At 41.0% G+C, this 19,545-nt stretch overlaps 1 protein-coding gene across 7 annotated transcripts in view; it reads right to left on the bottom strand.

The window, feature by feature from the left end:
- The window catches only part of ADAMTSL3 (ADAMTS like 3), a 279,320-nt gene that overhangs the window by 169,015 nt on the left and 90,760 nt on the right, over nt 1–19,545 (bottom strand). The window lies entirely within an intron of this gene.

Here is a 19,545-nt window from a genome sequence, read left to right as displayed (position 1 = left end):
TTAGGTGATGACAGCTCCACACTTTGAGGTTGCCCATCACTGGTAAGCACACAATTCTGATTATTTAAGACAGGAGTGGCCAGCCTGTGGTTCCAGAGCCACATGTGGCTCTTCAGAGCTTGTATAGGCACCGACTCCGGGGCTGGAGCTACTGGCGGCAACTTTCCAGTGTGCTGGGGGGTGCTCACTGCTCAACCCCTGGCTCTGCCACAGGTCCTGCCCCCACTTCCCCTCTTCCCGTCCCCTCCACTGAGCCTGCCGTGCCCTCACGCCTCCTCCTCCCCCACATAGAGCTTCCTGCATGCCACGAAACAGCTGATCGGAAGGTGCAGGAAGGGAGGAGGAGGTGCTGATCCACGAGGCTGCCAGTGGGTGGGAGGGTGGAGCTTATGGGGGGCTGTTGATGTATTATTGTGGCTCTTTGGCAATGTACATTGGTAAATTCTGGCTCCTTCTCAGGGTCAGGTAGGCCACCCCTGATTTAAGCCAAAACACAGGGTAGAATCATAGAATCATAGAATATCAGGGTTGGAAGGGACCTCAGGAGGTCATCCAGTCCAACCCCCTGCTCAAAGCAGGACCAATCCCCAACTAAATCATCCCAGCCAGGGCTTTGTCAAGCCTGACCTTAAAAATATCTAAGGAAGGAGATTCCACCACCTCCCTAGGTAACGCATTCCAGTGTTTCACCACCCTCCTAATGAAAAGGTTTTTCCTAATATCCAACCTAAACCTCCCCCACTGCAACTTGAGACCATTACTCCTTGTTCTGTCATCTGGTACCACTGAGAAAAGTCTAGATCCATCCTCTTTGGAATCCCCTTTCAGGTAGTTGAAAGCAGCTATCAAATCCCCCCTCATTCTTCTCTTCTGCAGACTAAACAATCCCAGTTCCCTCAGTCTCTCCTCATAAGTCATGTGTTCCAGTCCCCTAATCATTTTTGTTGCTCTCCGCTGGACTCTTTCCAATTTCTCCACATCCTTCTTGTAGTGTGGGGCCCAAAACTGGACACACTACTCCAGATGAGGCCTCACCAATGTCGAATAGAGGGGAACAATCACGTCCCTCGATCTGCTGGCAATGCCCTGACATAGACATCCCAAAATGCCATTGGCCTTCTTGGCAACAAGGGCACACTGCTGACTCATATCCAGCTTCTTGTCCACTGTAACCCCTAGGTCCTTTTCTGCAGAACTGCTGCCGAGCCATTCAGTCCCTAGTCTGTAGCAGTGCATAGGATTCTTCCGTCCTAAGTGCAGGACTCTGCACTTGTCCTTGTTGAACCTCTTCAGATTTCTTTTGGTCCAGTCCTTTAATTTGTCTAGGGCCCTCTGTATCCTATCCCTACCCTCCACGGTATCTACCTCTCCTCCCAGTTTAGTGTCATCTGCAAACTTGCTGAGGGTGCAATCCACACCATCCTCCAGATCATTTATGAAGATATTGAACAAAACTGGCCCCAGGACCAAACCTTGGGGTACTCCACTTGATACCGGCTGCCAACTAGACATGCAGCCATTGATCACTACCTGTTGACCCCGACAATCTAGCCAACTTTCTTTCCACCTTATAGTCCATTTATCCAGCCCATAGTTCTTTAACTTGCTGGCAAGAATACTGTGGGAGACCATGTGAAAAGCTTTGCTAAAGTCAAGGAACAACACGTCCATCGCTTTCCCCTCATCCACAGAGCCAGTTATCTCATCACAGAAGGCAATTAGATTAGTCAGGCATGACTTGCCCTTGGTGAATCCATGCTGACTGTTCCCGATCACTTTCCTCTCCTCTATGTGCTTCACAATTGATTCCTCGAGGACCTGCTCCATGATTTTTCCAGGGACTGAGGTGAGGCTGACTGGCCTGTAGTTCCCAGGATCCCCCTTCTTCCCTTTTTTAAAGATGGGCACTATGTTAGCCTTTTTCCAGTCATCCGGGACTTCCCCCGATCGCCATGAGTTTTCAAAGATAATGGCCAATGGCTCTGCAGTCACATCTGCCAACTCCTTTAGCACTCTCGGATGCAGTGCATCCGGCCCCATGGACCTGTGCTCGTCCAGCTTTTCTAAATAGTCCCGAACCACTTCTTTCTCTACAGAGGGCTGCTCACCTCCTCCCCATGCTGTGCTGTCCAGTGCAGTTGTCTGGGACCTGACCTTGTTCGTGAAGACAGAGGCAAAAAAAGCATTGAGTACATTAGCTTTTTCCACATCCCCTGTCACTAGGTTGCCTCCCTCATTCAGTAAGGGGCCCATACTTTCCTTGCCTTTCTTCTTGTTGCTAACATACCTGAAGAAACCCTTCTTGTTACTCTTAACATCTCTTGCTAGCTGCAACTCCAGGTGTGAGTTGGCCTTCCTGATTTCACTCCTGCATGCCCGAGCAATATTTTTATACTCTTCCCTGGTCATTTGTCCAATCTTCCACTTCTTGTATGCTCCTTTTTTGTGTTTAAGATCAGCAAGGATTTCACTGTTAAGCCAAGCTCGTCGCCTGCCATATTTACTATTCTTTCTACACATCGGGATGGTTTGTCTCTGTAACCTCAATAAGGATTCTTTAAAATACAGCCAGCTCTCCTGGACTCCTTTCCCCCTCATGTTATTCTCCCAGGGAATCTTGCTCATCAGTTCCCTGAGCGAGTCAAAGTCTGCTTTTCTGAAGTCCAGGGTCCATATTCTGCTGCTCTCCTTTCTTCCCTGTGTCAGGATCCTGAACTCGACCATCTCATGGTCACTGCCTCCCAGGTTCCCATCCACTTTAGCTTCCCCTACTAATTCTTCCTGGTACATTTTAATTCAGGATAGATTTTTACAGATACAGTATTTGCCTCTGCTCCTCATTCTACTGAGATCTTGCTTCTCTGAATCAAGACAGTCAATCTTATTTTCCTGAATGATATTCTGTAAATCATGACATTTCATACAACATATGTTTAACAAAGAAAGTTCCATTTTTTAAAAACCATGCAAATTTTGTGACAAAAACAGGTGTTTCCCACTAGTCATACAACACAGGCAGTCTACAAATATAGATAGACCTCTACGTGATAACCGTGACAGCCATGTCAAATTTTCTGACTGCAAAGAAAATTCCATGGAAATGTGATGCAATTCTCATGTGATAGTAAGGGGTGATGAAAAATCCATTAAAGTGTAGTCTTGTTTTGCAGATGAGTTACTGTATTTAAGCATTTGTGCAACAGAGGAAAATGTTAGCTAAAACCACAGTAAGACAATGGATGTGGCTGTACACCAAATGTAAAACACTACAAGGTTCATGATAACATTGGACCAATCTCGAGGCCCCTTACTCAGGCAAACTGCCATTGATTTCAATGGACTGAGAACAAATGGAGCAAGGACCTCAGGATTTAACTATCTGTCTAGATTTTATTTCTAGCCAGTAATGCTCGTTCTGATGCTACACCCTTTGCCTACAGTGCTTACTATTTGAATGCACTGTTCAATTAAACTGGTAACCAACTCTAAGAGCTGTCATGCTTCATGCCTCTGACTGATTCAGCTTTAGGAAAAGAATACAGAAAAAAAAACAGTTGAAAGAAAAATGTAATTTTATGTCGGTTGAGCAGAGTGATGAGCGAATTTGGAACTTTTCAGAGTTCATGTTTGGATAATTACCTAAATGTTAGGGGAGTCCATCCGATGCTTGTCCAAGCTCTCTAAGGTGGAAGCCCAATCCCCCTACAAGCTCTAACTCTGCTAACTCTGTCCCCATGCACACCCAGAGTGATATCCTGGTCCCACTGAAGTCAATGGGAGTTTTGTCATTGACTTCAACGGGGCCAGGATTTCACACACTCATTCCCTCACGATTTCCAACAGACCCTGCATCCATCCTATCCATCTAAGGATTTATTCCACATTCATCAGTGCAATATTTGAGAAGAGGTTTCATCTTCTGGGGTGTGTGAGAAAGACGAGTAGCCAGCCTCATCTACAGCCTTGGTGGTATCCATTTCAGAGAAGCCAACGCTCCACTAATGCTTTTAGGTACTATCATCCAAGACAGAAACAAGAGATCTCAGGAACTTCTCTACTGGCTGCCAGTACTTTATCTTGTTCAAGATTTAAAAGCACTAGCACAACATGGCTACATGACTGGGAATATATATTTGAAGTCCAATAATATGTTCACTCCACACCCAAAGTAGAAATTACACTGAGACAGTTCTAAGTGTCACTCTATTTCTCTCTATCTGCAGAACTAAGCTGCTTGGAGAACTGTGAAATAAAGATTTGTACATGCAATTGGCAAACAATCTAAAAGCCACAAGACCTGGGAAACATGCACAATTTCTGAAGAGGAACAGAAAGCAAGAGAATAAAATGAACTGCAGCAACCTTTGCACTTCTCTTCAATAACCAGCCAGTAGCAGATACTTGCCTGGGCCTGGAAAAGAAGACGACAAAAAAGGAAAAAGCAAAAGGGAAGGAATGGGATTCTTTAAAATCTTTATATGAAACAGGATATTCGTTTTAAAAATACCTTCTATTTTATGTTAATATTCTCAATGCAGAATTTAAAATGCATGATGCATTATTCAAATAAAATTATTTCTACTTTTTTCATGGCAATGAATTACACAGGAACTTGTTACGGTATTATATATGAATGCAAGGACCATTTCTTAAACCATAAATAATATTTATTAATTATTATTATTATCAAAGAAGCAGTCCTTGCATTTGGTTCTGTGGAAGAATTCTTGCCACTCATTCTTCTTCATGAAGAAAAAAAACCCATTTTCATGTTATAACATCTAGTATTACATAGTGCTTTTCAAAAGGAAGTATCATTGTGTCCATTTTACAGATAGGGAACCTGAGGCTCAGAAAGGTGAATGATCTTGCCAAAGGCTACCAAGCATGCTAGTAGCAGAGGTAGGAATAGCACCCATGTCTCCTGCATTCCGTTCCAGTGTCCTATCCATCGGACTACACTGCCTCCCACACTGTGAATACAATCATTCTCCCCCATAATACTGAGTCTATGATAATGAATACAAAATGTGAATGGGAAAAATAACATATTCTTTATGACCTTTTGGATATGATTATTTCTCAGTCCATCAATAAAATCTGCGTTAGCAACATGCCATATCTAATCTGGAGTCCATAAAAGGAATAAAATTCATCCATGTCTTATTGAATGCTTCTTTTAGAGCTGCAGTTGGATACACTTTCCCCTCAGCACCAAGCACACACACTTTCACACTGTGCACTGCATGGTCCTCATCCAGCACAAATGTGTGTATGGGGGAGTGCAATATGCAGCAGTCCTCAGAAGCGTCACAGAAAAAGGGATTCCCATTTCAGAAACATGTCTGGCATTATTTCTTCTAACTCATTTCACAGATATATTTGCTAATACCTGGGTAAAGTTACTTTCAGTTTATCTCTCAGTTTCATAACCTGGGCCCAAAAGTTACAAACCGCATCACAGTCCTGAACACAGTGGAGGGAAAACAACTACTACTGATTATGAGAACAGGGACACTTGCCTCAAAGTAGGGACCTATTAGGCTGTGGCTTATTCAGACATGCTTGCTAAAAATGAGCTACATGAATAACACTGTAAAGTGCTAAATGCAACCTAATAAAGAACAATATGGATTAAAGGCTGATCCTTCTTCCACAGAATTCAGGTGCAATCTGAGCAGGTTTGGGCCCAGACTCTATTAGTAGATTTAAAACAATATTATATAACTGACACTCCACCCATAATATCTGGCAAAGAGTCTGTGGTGTGCTCAGTTTGTTTAAGCATTGGTTTAGCCTCTGCTCTTGCATACAGAATTTGCATTTCAATTATAGGTTTGTAAATAATATGAAAACTGAGAGTGTAGGTATTTAGATAACTTTTAAGCTACATAATTATTTACCTGACAGTCTACAACAGCTTGTTTGGACACAAAAAAGGTGTTATCGGTCTACGATGACTCATGTTACAATGACAGCATGTAGGTGTAAAGTTTAATTTATAATGTTATTCTAAAAGCAAATCACTTTGCAGTAGGTGAGCTATTAATGATTGAAATTTTGCTACTATGCTTATTCAAATATACAGTAGTTAAGAAAGTGCCTAGTCCATATTAACTAAGGAACTTGTCAATTCTTTGGGGGCAGCATGACCAAAAGCACCCCTGTATTCATACCCTGCACACTAATAATCTTTGTGCAAAATATGCCTTGTGAAGTATCATTTAAAAACTAAAAATACACAGCTCATCAATATTCTTGTGTAATGTATGTACAAAATGCATATTAAGAGTTTTTAACATAAACTGAAATTATGACTACGATGTGTTTACCAGACAAGTCTGGGGATGGAATAAACCGGTTTCCCAAAGACAAAGGACAAGCTGATGCCTTAGCCAGGTGTCATAAAGGTGATTGTCAATCACCTGTCAAGTGGCTATTCTTTGTCAATGAAGCGGGGGCAGGAATACATTGATGTGCATTTTGGCAAACAACATGGAACCTCTATCACCACTAGACCCCACCTCTCCTTCCTCAGAGATGGAATGAACTTTATCTAGGGGTAATCCTTAGGAAAATGCGTTTCAAAAGGTGACTAGATTATAAAAATGAGGTTGCGGGGCAGGAAGTAACAACCTCTCACTGGTCTGGATTGCACCCCAGACATGACAGGCAGGGACTATCTTTTTGTTCTGGGCTTGTACAGCACCTAGCTCAATGGGGGCTTGGTCTAGGACTGAGGTTCCCAGGCTCTACAATAATATAAATAATAATTAATATTATTAATTAGATTTTTATAGATTAAACATTTGAGTAACAGGAATTAAAATAAAAAAGGATTGAAAACAATACATTTACAATTTATTTATTTAAAATTTTAAAATGCTCACTTCTATATTACAACATATATATTTAAAATTTGTTAAAAATAATTTTCCTCGCTTGAGATGATGTCTACCAAATTTAGCTAGAAGCAAAAATTTATGGCTAAATTCAAAACCCATGAATATGGGAATTTATAGGGGAAACATGAACATGAGAATAAACTGTTGCAGAACTAGCTGCTATAGAAAAGACTTCTCCATATATTTTTGCCTGTTCAGAACCTGTAAAACCCTGGTATTCCAATCTTGACTCTGTCTAATGCAGAGATTGTTGTGCCAAATTGTTTTGATAGTTTCATTACATGTTTTTATACCACATCACTCAGATGAGACTTTCAACATCTTCTTCATTTGTGACCTAAACAGAGATTTGACCCACATCTCCTGACTCACCCTGCTATTTAATACTATATATAGAATTTTAAATAGTAATATTTCTATAAAACTAATGCAAAACAGATCATAGAATATGTAGCAGATACTCCTGGCAATTGAACAAATCTGTCAATCGGGAAAAAAATTAAAGCCATATTGTTAGCTGACAGCAATTTTAAGAATCTAATTCTCCTTTCCAGAAAGGTTAACAAAAATAACAAAATTCAGATTACAGAAAATCTATTACATTATTTCATAGCAGCTTTGTCCTAATTTGTGGTGGTAACTACTGAATTGTATGGGGCTTTTGTTAATTAATAAACTACAGCATAATTCTGTCTTTTCCCTCATCTGAGAAGTGGTTTGAGTGTACTTTATGTTGTCCAAAGTAAATCTAAGATCTATGAGCCTCATTATGCTGTCATGTATACCAGCATAAATCCAGAGTAACTCTACCAACTTTTGTGGAGTAACTTAGTTTACATTTATGTAAGAAAGGGCAGAAATTGACACTAACTGCAGGCTATTCTATCAGCCAATGTGGTATGATTGATTCAGAATCTAAACATAGTTTTAGGGATTCTCTTTATTAACCCCATTTGGCAGCAGCCTCTGTCTTAGGGCCAAATTCACCTCTAGAAGACACATGCTTAGCTCCACTGCCTTCACTGGATTTGCTGCTACTTTACCCAGGTATGGATTTGGGCCTTACTGTGAAAAGTACCCTTTACACAATGGTACTCTGACTCAAAGGGGTTGTGAGAATGAATCAGTGGTTAAATGTGCAAGAATGACAAATGACTTTCAGCCAAGAAAAAATGTATGAATTGCTTCTATCTTTGCTGATGACCCTGATACTGCCATATCTAATGCTGAGAGAGACAAGGTGGGTGAGATAACATCTTTTATTGGACCAACTTCTGTTAGTGAGAGAGACAAGCATCTCTCTCACCAACAGAAGTTGGTCCAAAAAAAGATATTACCCACACACCTTGTCTGTCTAATATCCTGGGACTGACACGGCTACAACATTGCATATCGAATACTTGAAAGATGTATCTTTCCATACTCTGCAAGTGCCAATCCATACTCAAAGGCTTGCATCCATTCTACTGTCTCCATCCTCCTTTAGATTTCCACACTTATCTACCTCAGAGAATACAGCAAGACACACACCAAAGTTTTGGAGGAAGCATACACCTTTCATGTAATTTAAGTGCAAAAACTACCTGTTTCTAGATATTTTTCCGATGGAGAAGTCTAAGATATGAAGGTGTCAAGGCAAAACAATGTTCTTGGTGTGCAGATTTGTGATGGCAACTCTGTGTAGGTTGCAGTGGAGAGATTTGTTAAGCAAAAATTGCAGAATTAAGGCCTATACTCAGTTTTATAGAACAGTCTTGTTATTTGGGATTTTTAAAAATATAATATTCTTGTGTGAGGAGATGTACGAGGCTCTCTCTGTCCCCTGCTGTGGGCAGTACTACCATGACACACCCACTAGAAGGAAAACTGTCATCTAAGAAAGACAGGCATTGAGTTTTTACCTCCAAGCAGCACCTAGAGAAGCCACTCAGACTCTTGTACCAAAAGAACCACCAAGACTTGGTCCTCCAGTGGCTTGAAGGGCTGAAGGAGGCAATAACCAATCAGGATCTACAGGGCTGGCCCACAACATTTTGGCACCTGAGGCGGGGAGCTCAAATGATGCCCCCATGCCTCCTCGCTTGGGCCAAAACTTTGAAAGGTCTCAATTCTGCCTTCTTCCTGTTCTACTCCTCTAATGGTACTGCTCTGCTACCTACCCCAAGAAAGGAGAACTTAAAATGCCTTGTTCAAAAATTTGAAGTAACACTTAACTTTTAAACGCCTGAACAGCAAATGTAACATTTCTTGTCTGCGTAGTAAACACTGGCATTTTTATCTGTTTGAACAATCAAAGTGGTGCTTGCCGTGCCTTCTTGGTTGCAAAGATTTGAACTGCTTCCTGAAGATCCACAGTCTGGGCCAGCTCATGCTCTGTTGAGATGGTTGCAAGGCCGACCAGCCTCTCCTGTGTCATTGTGGAGCGTGGATGTGTTTTTATTAACTTCAGCTTGGAGAAACTGTGTTTTCCCCTGGCAACTGTTACAGGAAATGTTAGAAGTATGTGCAGAGCAATAAAAGCATTTGGAAAGAGGGTGGTCATCTTCTTTGTGCACATATATTCCAGAGCAGCCTTTGGAGTTGATCCTGCTGAAATGTATCTTGAAAGGGCTTTTGGTTCATCACCTAAATCACTCACATCAATATCGCGCATGTCATCATGTGTCAACACTGTCTCTAGTGCTGTGCATTGCTGGTGTAGGTCTTCTTCAGGTATAGTGAGGAGTTTTGGAATATCATACAACATCCCAAATATACTGCTGTGTTCCTTGAACAGCATGAAACGTTCTTCAACTGACTGTATTGCACAATCTAGCACCTTGTTAAACAATTCAACTTTGAATTGTTGTTTGGGGTCTCTTATGGGATTATCCTGTGTCTCGTAATCAAAATGTCGTCTTCTTCGGTGACTCTTGTATTCTTGAATGGGAAAATAGCTTCAGTGTGAAGTTCCTCTGCCAACTTCTGTGCACTCTTCAGAACGTTTTGAAATCCCCCATCTGACCAATAAGACTGTCGGTATGACTTTGCTTTGTCCAGTTGTTCCATTGTTCCAGATATATCGAGGTCAATACCTTGGAGTCTCTTGCTTACAACATTTATTTCAAACAGTATGTCATGCCACAACACTAAGCCACACAGAAATTTGAAGTTATGTATGTTTCTGGTGATTCCGTTTCCCTCTGCCACTGTTCTCCCACGAACAGTTCCTGTCATAGCATTATCCTCCATAATGGCAATTATGGCACCATCTATCTTCCCAGTTTGGTGTTTGATAGGCTTTATTGCCTCCACATGACTTTCCCATCATGTGGCACTCAGTGGTTTCAGTGTCAGAGAGGATGTTCCCAGATGTTGCTTCAAAATTTGCCATCGATGAGTTGATGCAGAGAAAAATACATAGATGCTTTGAATTACATTAAAAAATTCAGCAGCCTCACTAGAAACTGATGCTGCATCACTGACCACCAAGTTCAATGAATGAGAACTGCATGGGACAAAAAAAACCTTGAGGCTTTAACTCTCGGATCTGTGTCTGCACTCCTCTGTTCTTTCCTCTCATGGGCACCATTATCGTAGCCCTGACCTCTCTTGTCAACTATTGCAATTCACGTATCTTCCAGCTTTTAAAGAAGCACATTTGTCATACCAGCTCCTGTAGTATCATCAATGTCAATAAATTATAGAAAATGCTCTCTGACAGTCACCATTGCAAGGACATTTTCACTAGGTTCTGCTGTTGTTACAAAATGCACCATTAATTTGTTCCATATGGCTGATGTCAGGTGTGCAGTCCAGAATAACAGAGTAATATCTTGCTGACTTCCGATCTGCCACAATCTTCTGTTTGACTTTTGTTGCCAGTAACTGTATGATCTCATTTTGAATTGTTTTTCCAAGGTAGTTGTGTGTGTACGTTCTTTGGGTGGTGACTCTTCTTCGATGCTCCTGGAGTACAGCATCAAAATTAGCCATCAGCTCCACAATTTTAAGGAAGTTTCCATTGTTTGGCACATACAGCTGATCTGAAGTGTCACACTATGCTAGATTTTGGGTAGCAAGCATTCTCACAAGGGCAATGAGCCTTTTCAGAACATTTTGCAAGTAAAGAGACTCTGATGCAATCTTCTCTTGATGGTCATCATCTATGGTGGCCTTTAACCTTTGTCTCATCTGAAGCTCTTTCCACCTATGGAATGCTCTCTGGTGATTTGCTGCCTTCTCATGGCATGCCAGATTCCTAGCCAGATTTTTTCAGTCCTTTGTTCCTGCAGAACCCAATGTGACTGGAACATTAGACTGGAAGAGTTTGCAACAAAAACAGTATGCAGCATTCTGGGTTTTTGAGTACATAAGCCATGGCATCTCCACTTTGTCACCATTGGGGATTTCACACCAGTTATATGTTGGATGGAAACTTCTATTTTCATTGTCTTTGGGGAACATGACGTTTTTCACTTGCTGTGGCCCATGGAGTACAAGGAAGTCCCTCAGGCTACTGCTCAAGTGGGTCCACGGCCCTGAATCATCTAGACCAGAGGTTTTCAAAGCTGGTCCACCTCTTGTTCAGGGAAAGCCCCTGGCAGGCCGGATCGGTTTGTTTATCTGCCGCGTCCACAGGTTCGGCCAATCGTGTCTCCCACTGGCCTCAGTTCGCCGCTCCAGGCCAATGGGGGCTGCGGGAAGCGGCGCGGGCCAAGGGACGTGCTGGCCGCCCTTCCCACAGCCCCCATTGGCCTGGAGCAGCGAACCCCGGCCAGTGGGGAGCCGTGATTGGCCGAACCTGCGGACGCTGCAGGTAAACAAACCAGTCCGACCCACCAGGGGCTTTCCCTGAACAAGTGGCGGACCAGCTTTGAGAACCAATGATCTAGACTTAAGGAACTAAACTTAGCAGCAGCTGTTTCTTGCACCTCCACCATACTCTTCTCTGATCTACACTTTTCTTCAGGAAAGTGCATGGTTACATCCATTTGAGATGGAGATATGGACGCTGCAGTAGCTGCCAGGTTACCCACACTCTGACTAACTAGACGATCAGGCACCTCCTCACATCCTCACTGGGGCCGGAAGGCTCCCCATGAACATTTGTGTCTGTGTATCTCAGGAGAGCTCCTTCCTGCTTAGATATAAAAGCTTCCTTTGCTTTCTTTCTTTTTCTGAATGCTGCCCCAGGGGGGCATTTTTTTCTTTCACTCATGACTGCTGTTCTGTGCCAGCTATAGTGGCTCTCAACACTCAATTGAACGATTGAGTAGCAAGCTGGTAGCAGGGCCTGAGTGAGGGGAGATATCAGCGTCTTAAGGGCCTAACTGGCTCCTACTACTTCAGTTGACTGCCTGTTCTCCTCAAGTGGGTTCAGGGAAGCAGCAGGAAACAGGAAGCTCCCTGAGAAGCTGGTGTTAATCAGTTCAGGCTCCTGGGGGTGCTAGAGAGGTACATAAGAGGCTCCTCCTCCTCTCTCTCCCTGCAGCTCCTGCTGCTTTCTGTTATTCCCTCTCACCTTTTCTCCTGCCTGCCTGTTATGTCTCTTGTGCCCTCCTTCCTCCAGCACAGCACTCCACCATCTCTGTGCATCTAGAGCAGAGAGAATACATATGCACCAGCAGCAGACACAATTTTCTACACTCTGGGTCCTAGTAGTGCCCCCCCCCCCCGACACACACACACAGCCTGGCACCCGAGGCGGCCGCCTCAGTTCACCTCATGGTAAGGCCAGCCCTGAGGATCTACCAAATGAAATAAGAAGGCTTGCTTGATACCCATATGGAGAACTGCTGGGTGGAGCTCAGGCAGGAGAGGAGAACCAAGCAACAAGCCCTGGGACAGTGCCTCACAACCTGACTGCACTTTGTTAAACTGCACAACAAACTGTTTCTTTTCGTTGTGGCATTAGAAGGCCAGGCAGCCATTTTGTAGCTAAATTTCAACTGTTACGGGAGTAGCAAGGGGCATACAGCATGAGACTCCTTGTTTCTGGTGAGCTGTGACATCTATATATTTCTCCTGTTATTTCTTTCTATTTTATTGCTACAAATAAAATGTAGTCTAGTGTAACTTACTTGCTATCTGGAGAATAATATTTTCCTTTATTGATTTCCTAGCTCCTAACTTAAAAAATAGGCATCCTGGGAAAAGTTGCACATGAATCGTAGGGTTTGGTTCAATTCCCAATTAAGTTATTAACAAAACTCCCACTGACTTCAATTGAAGCAGGACAAAGGCCATACTACATATTTTGTGTAATGCAATACATTCTCTGTTCTGAAACAAGTTAGAAAGTAAGACAGTTTATATTATTTTGTGTCTGGCTTCCCTGTTCTTATTCCCAGAGCATAAAAATTTCAAGTCCTAATTATGGATGATCAGGGAAGAGAGATTATTTTATCTTGAGTCTTCATCTTGACTTTATTCCAGATCTCTACGACTGTGTATACCTAATTACAGCATCTTTAGTACTGGCCCAGGGTAACTAGAAATAACCAATATTAGCACAGGCTATCTCAATAACTATCCAGTGGTACTGTTTCCTACTATCAGTCCAATATGTTATGGTAACTATATTAGCTGCCCACCAATATTGTCTGAAGTTCTGTCGCCTGAAACCTCCATTAGCAGATGCTAAATACAAAAGTTAGTTTTTTACTTCTAGGTCTTGCAAAAGGCCATAAAAATGAGTGGTCAGCTTGTCCAATTTCTAAAGAATTTTTCCAAGATTTGAATGGGCAACATATAAAAATACTAAAAGTGCTCTTGGCAGGCTGTTCATTTGGATTGAGTTCCTACTGCCAAGCCAACTAATGAATAGCTTACTCCAAGATAGGACTTCCGTATGAATTTTCTATAGCAATGGTAAGAGTTTCTATTTATATAATTCTGATAGGTTGCCAGTATGTGAAGGTTTTTGGGATTTTTCCCTCCTTCCTTTCCCTCTTCATTAAAAGGGACATTAGTATTACAGCTTTGATGTCTTTGGGACAAACCTGCCAGCAAAGCTCCAAAATTCTGTTGCTAAACTTTATACTTTGATAAACTCAATTAATTTAGAACAGAAATAAGAGTTGGCAAGACATTTCTGAGTTGGCAAATAAAGCCTGATCCAAAGCCTACTGAAGCCAATGGAAAGCCTCTCATTCCCTTTAGAGGGCTTTGTATCAGGTCCTAAAAGAAGAGTTGAAATTTGTGCTCTATTTGACATAAAACCAGAGATTCATATTTCATTTCATACTTGTATTGCTAGATGAAGATCAAAGGGGAGAAGGAAAGCCCCTGTTTAATTGCTCCCCTAAAATGTAGTTCTTTTGCCAGTTCCACATTTATAAGGATCCTGCTATAAAGTAAGACATCCAGTATCTAAATCTGAGTCCAAAACTATACCTCTCCAAACATCCCAAAAGAAAGGAACACTTAACCCAGTCAAATGCTTTATTTGTATCAAGAGAAAGGATCAGTTACTTGTTATTTAATCAGCCCAAATGGATGCAGTTCAAGGTATGCCTCAGATTATCAAGGATTCCCCTCCAATAATAAAGTCCAGTTGACAGTTATTAACCAATTTATGGTTAATCTCAAGCCTCATTTCTAGAATATTTGCAGAGATCTTCACATCCATGTTGAAAAGTATGATTGGAACATACTCAAGAGGAAGATTTCTGATTGTTAACATGTAACTGGAGACTTTTCACAACCAAAGTCTGATATGCTTCTAAGCAACCTAAAAGAAATGTAGCCACAGGTTTTGCTCCAATTTTAAGCTAACAAAGGACTTCTCCACTACTTTAAACAGACAGAAAAGCTCATGTAGTGCTGCTTTTTTAAAATGATCAAAATCAGGTGGACCTGTTTTTATTTTATCATTATAATGGGATATGTGCAATTTTGTTTTCAAATCTTAAAAACTTGCCTAATGATCTTTGGATCTCTGTAATCATTTCAAATTTTTTCTTATTCTTCCCTATAATCCTTTTCTTCAGAAAGATTTTCCAGAACAATAATAAGTTTTAATTAGACTATCCATTCTATTAAACCCACCAGGTAAGAGATTTTACCAAAGTTCACCACAGTATTGTTTAATCTTTCTGAATCTTTTATATCCTAAGACAATTCTCCTCCTTCTAAGCTTCCAGGTGCATATCTTTCCCCCACAAATAAAGATCTGCATTTCATTCCATATCAATATAGTGATCACTTCAATTACATTCACACTTCTTAACCTACGATGGAGACCAACATCCACCATTTTTCTCTTTAGAGTGTCATGGTGCTTCTAACAAACAATTTCTTCTCTCATATACAAACCCACATACCATACATATCTACAAGAAAATATCCGTGTAATAGTAACAACACAACATCTCACTCACTCAACATCTCATGTCATGCACATTGTGTAAAGAGTTGTCACTTTGGATGGGCTATCACCAGCAGGAGAGTGAATTTGTGTGGGGGGGTGGAGGGTGAGAAAACCTGGATTTGTGCTGGAAATCACTTTAGATAAGCTATTACCAGCAGGACAGTGGGGTGGGAATAGGTATTGTTTCATATTCTCTGTGTATATATAAAGCCTACTGCAGTTTCCACGATATGCATCTGAGGAAGTGAGCTGTAGCTCATGAAAGCTTATGCTCTAATAAATTGGTTAGTCTCTAAGGTGCCACAAGTCCTCCTTTTCTTTTTGCGAATACAGACTAACACGGCTGTTACTCTGAAACATCTCACTCAGTTACACATAAAAAAAGAGACTTGTGTGTATCTTTAAAGAGAGAGATAATTGTGAAAGTGAAAAAAATAATACTTGGTTTGTGTTCTTGATCTCCTTTTTCTTTGTGTATCCAGAGCAGGATCCATATAAGAATAAAGGATAAATAAATAAAACCTTTTCTTTCCCCCCGTTTTGTCTCCCATGTGCTTATAGTGTTAACAACTTGAGACTTTTTTCCTACTTCCAATCTAATGTAGTTAGCAAATGTAAATAAATCAAACATTATTTTCTACCCTATCCAGGGAAAACTTCCAGTAGTAATTACAGAAAATTCAGACTTGATCAGCCAGTGTATATGATGCCATATTGGAAATTTGTTGCATGGCCTGGAGGGTAGTTTAGTTTCTCTACGAGAAGTGAGGCTACCCTGCCTATGAACATATTCTTGGATGTCAAGAAATGTTTTGGCTTCCTCTGACATTGTCAAGAATTTGGACATTCTACTGTGACTATAATAGTACGGTTGTGCCAGATACTAGAGTGCAAATTGCATGCCCAAGTCCTTATGCTTTTTTCCCCTTCTTTTTTCTGTAGAAGCATGGGAATAAATTCTTTCTCTGGGTTTCTGCACTGAAATCAGGAAAAAACACTTAATGATTTCCATTATATTGTACAGAATCCATCTCATGTTAGCCATAGGAATGTTTCCCTTATCCTAATATTTTAATTACATCTGCACAAGTTCTATATCTCGGGGTAGATTTGGCTGTACGTTTCTATGAGTCCATTCCAGGAGCAGTATTTTTTGTGGGAAAATCCCCTTTAGCAAAGAGTTAAATGGAAGGATGTGACTATCCCATCTCCCATCTGTTTATCCAACCAGTCTGTAACTGATCTGCAGAATCTTCCATATTATCAGACAGTCTTGAGTTCAGTTTTCCTTTTACTTAGGTAGGTAGAGGCAGAGAACTTGCCAAGCTACTACATTTCCCATCCACAGTTCAGCATCCGACTCTTTTGTATCCTCCCCCTCATCTCTTCCAGCTTGAGCAGGGAGCAAGATGCTGACTTCTCTTCAGATTACGCCATAAAGTCTATCCAGAATTCTATTGTTTTCTCACTCCCACTCCCCTGCCCCCCACTTGTAGAATGTTTCCCCCAGGTTTATATTTGAGTTATACTTCGGGGGAGGGGGATGGATATAATGTAGTGATTCTGGTGGGGCAGCTGGGATTCAGGAACCCAGAGCTTAGAATGAATCAAGTTACTACCATTTGGATCATCCCCCCACCCCCCAGCCCCCATTTAATGCACCGAGCTGGATTCTGTGCTGCACCTCCTAAGAAGGGAAATACAGAAGGCATGGGAGAGGGGAAGGAATGGGTGCAGAGTGAGTTTTATAACACCTTTGTCCCATCTGGATTCTGGGCTGCTGCAGAGGTCAAAATGCCCCCTGGTATAAGTTAAAGCATCCCCAGTGACTGCTCTAGCTTACAGCAGCTTCCCCACAGCTGTGTGTCTATGGGCTTTACTGAAGCCCAGAATCTCTGTAGCACTCAACTCTACAGGCACACCCTTTCTTACCTATGGAACCCCCCTTATGCTATTAAAAGAGGGCAGCACGGTGCAGCCCACAACAACCCTATACTTCTCATGCCAAGTGATTTCTCCCAAGCCCCGGGTATCTCCTGCAGAGCCCCTATGCACAGCGGTGTATAAGGGCATGAATGCAAGGCAGAATCAGTCTCACTGTTTTTGATTCCTATTTTAGTCATCTCATTCAATCAAGATGGTTGCTCTCCCTACTGTTAAGTACGGTCTTTCTCAGCTATTACATATACTGCTAGTGTAACCCACACACCTTACACTAACAAGGTGGCAAATACAATTTTTCATATCTATATCCTAGCCAGGAGTTTACAAATACAGGAACAAAATCCATAAGATGTCAATACAGGGTTTTAAAAATAAAACTATGAAAACATGACAGGGAAGTTAAACCTACTTTGTGTAATTTGGCTAAAGTTATCAAGTTGCAAGACGATTTATTCATGGGCAATCACAAGGGTTTTTAAAGTCTAGTTCTCACTAGAGAATAAGAAAAAGTATTATATAATAAGGAAACAATGCCTTTTTATAGTCTTGGCTAAATCCAAGAATATTTTCAGTTTAAGAGTGTTCATAATCTCATAAAAACTGACACAATTATTGCATTACTTATCCATACAAGTAAGACATCTAAAAATATGTTTCCTGGACAGTTTTCTAAATGTGACCTACAGTATGATAAACAGTACTGTACGCTTGAGCCACATTTACATGTATGTCCTATCCTGTAATTAAAGACAGATTTCAAGTGTGTCTGTGCATACGGGGAAAAAAAATACATAAATATCCCAGAGTCAAAGATGCTCCAAAGGAAAGTAAGGTTCTGCTGGCATAAGGCCCCTCAGACATGCAATGAATATCACGAAATAAAATACATTTCCTCCGTTAACAGTAAAACTCCTTATGGTCTCAAAAAAGCTTCCCTAAAATTACAGCTACTGAAAAGATTTTTCTAAACAGAATGACAAGCAATAGGACATAGAAAGGTCCAGTCAAATTAACCTTGGTTCTGGTACAAAGTATAATAATAAAATAAGATATAATTTGTATTTATATAGCACCTTAAGAAGCTCAGGATACTAAAGTGCTTAAATCATTAATAAATTAAACCTCAAGCACTTCTGTGAAATAGAAATAATGTTGTGGATTCACAGATTTTTTAAGGCCAGAAGAGACCATTATCTCCATTTTTCCAGTCTGACCTCCTGTAACATACTGAAGAATCTGGCACTCAGCTGGCACGGCTGCACCTGTTATAGTGGATTCATAGATTTCAAGGCCAGAAGGGACTGTTGTGATCATCTAGTCGGGATTAGGGTGACTAGATGTCCCAATTTTATAGGGACAGTCCCGATTTTGGGGTCTTTTTCTTATATAGGCTCCTATTACCCCCCACTCCCTGTCCCAATTTTTCACACTTGCTGTCTGGTCACCCTACATCGGATTCCTGTATAGCACAGCCCATTTAATCTAGTTTCTCCCATACTAAGCCCAATACAGGAATAAGTATAGAAACATTTCCCAATTTTTCATATGGGAAGAGATGAGGTACAGAGTTTTTCTTGACTAGGCTAAAAGGCACTATTTTAGATGGTGTTAGCTAGCCTTTTCTAATTAACATGTTCTTTTGCAGAACAAGGGAATTATAGTTTAGCCCATGCTAATTTGTTAGAATGAAGTTTATGCTGCCTGCATAGGATGATACTGTGTATCTGCTTCCTAAAAGTTACACAACTTTTTTTTTTTAAAACAGACTCAACATATTACTTTCATTTGCTCTCCAATATGGAGAACCTGGCAGTCTGGATAACAGCTCAAGGATACGAGCAAGTCAGTTTGTATCAAAGCACAGCTCTATGAGAGAGCAGCACAAATACCAACTAATGAAACACTTATTCTATTGAAAACTAGTTCAGACATTACACTAATTAATACAAAGGATTATAATCAATCCAATCACTTCATGACTACAACATGGTAGTTAAATCCACTTAATCAGAAAGCCATTAAATGCGAGGACTGGTTAACTGGGATGCTTGCTAGGGAATCCTAATAGCTCTTGATGTTATCTTAGAAGACAATTCTATGGTTAATTGGTATAGGTTTGCCTAATTACCCACTTATAGCCAAATCCTGCAATCCTTTCTCTGTCCTTCAATAGAAGTTTTGAATAAAGACTGAAGAAATTGGCTCTCAGTTGGCACAATTGCACCTTTTTATAGTGTATTCATAGATTCAAAGGCCAGAAGGGATCACTGTGATCATCTAGTCTGATTCCAGAATAACACAGGTCATAGAACTTCCCCAAATAAATTTCTAGAGCAGATCTTT

Source organism: Lepidochelys kempii, chromosome 10 (assembly GCF_965140265.1).
Source record: "Lepidochelys kempii isolate rLepKem1 chromosome 10, rLepKem1.hap2, whole genome shotgun sequence".
Lineage (NCBI taxonomy): Eukaryota > Metazoa > Chordata > Testudines > Cheloniidae > Lepidochelys > Lepidochelys kempii.
Note: the sequence above shows the minus strand (reverse complement) of the source record. Positions and strands in the feature narration are given on the sequence as shown.